Genomic DNA, 1214 nt, shown 5'->3' with positions numbered 1-1214 from the left:
CACACACACACACACACACATACACACACACACACACACACACACACACACACACACACACACACACACACACACACACACACACACACACACACACACACACACACGCATGTATACACACTCTGACACATGCACTGCAGGTGTATGGGGACCTTTGTTGTAGCCTGCATGTACGTTGCATCCTGCAGTACATGCGTCAACCATTGTATTCCTAAACATGTCAAATCGTTCTTGCTAAGGCAATCAGAACTAACACTAGCATAATTATGTTACTTACAGTTTGCTGTCAAAGGAGTTGACTTCTGTGTGCCATCTTGTAGCAATGCAACCGCGTCCAGTTCAACACGCTGTGACTGTCTGTATTGTCGCGTAATGGTAACTGTGTGCGGGTGTGCACCACACGTGCATCCCGTCTGGTGAGCACACACTCCTCTGGTGTATGTAATGCTGCAGATAATATTTTTCAACGTACCTTCGTTCCCTTCTTTTACTGTGAACTCTTTAATTCGATCTAGACAGGTGAAGTTGTAGGAAACAGTGGCAGTGCAGCCATGTTTCACTTTTGTCAAATTCAAGCGTTCTGCGTGAATGTTACCTGAAAGCAGAAACTTGCGTTAACACATAGACAGTTATACTGCAGTCTCACAATATTAATGGTTTCCGTGAACGGCCTTTCTTGCTTGCTTTGTTACTTACAAGTGATACAAGTTCATTTCATTTTCATTATTCTATTGTCCCATCGCTTGGAAATTTGGGTCGCTTCCTCTCAATGGAAAGCTAGCAGCAACAGAGTCGAGAACCCCAGGTGCGTGCGTGTTTAGGTTTAATCAGCCACCTGCACTTATGGCAGAATGACTGAGGTCAGTTACGTGCAACAGTGGCCACACGGGGGTGGAACATGGTTACTGTATGTGCGTCTGCACATAAAGTTGACCCGTGTCCGTCCCGGCCCGAATTCGAACCTGCGACCTTAGGATCACAAGTCCAGTGCTCTACCAACTGAGCTATCGTGCGAATGATGTTGTTGGTCTTTAAGACTCTGGGTACAGGGAGTTTTTAGAGTCAGTCATGTTTACCAGTGATTACTGACATTTTACCGGATGATAGTTCAAAATACTGAAAAGTATAATAATCACTTTACTAGAAATACTGATTACAGTTTCGAATAACCAACTGGTAATCTTTGTGAACATAGCTTGATTAAAAGCGTTGGA

The 1214-nt window shown here is 44.2% G+C and overlaps 1 long non-coding RNA gene across 1 annotated transcript in view; it reads right to left on the bottom strand.

Moving 5' to 3' along the window:
- LOC138954989 (uncharacterized) overlaps window positions 1-589 on the bottom strand; it is a 1945-nt gene extending 1356 nt beyond the window's left edge. The window contains exon 1 of the long non-coding RNA XR_011452047.1: window positions 278-589. This is a non-coding gene — a long non-coding RNA (uncharacterized lncRNA). The remainder of the gene's footprint in view (window positions 1-277) is intronic.
- Between the last annotated feature and the right edge of the window lie 625 nt (window positions 590-1214).

Source organism: Littorina saxatilis, unplaced genomic scaffold (assembly GCF_037325665.1).
Source record: "Littorina saxatilis isolate snail1 unplaced genomic scaffold, US_GU_Lsax_2.0 scaffold_2875, whole genome shotgun sequence".
In the NCBI taxonomy this organism is placed as follows: Eukaryota; Metazoa; Mollusca; class Gastropoda; order Littorinimorpha; family Littorinidae; genus Littorina; species Littorina saxatilis.
This window is presented reverse-complemented; position numbering and strand designations above follow the sequence as displayed.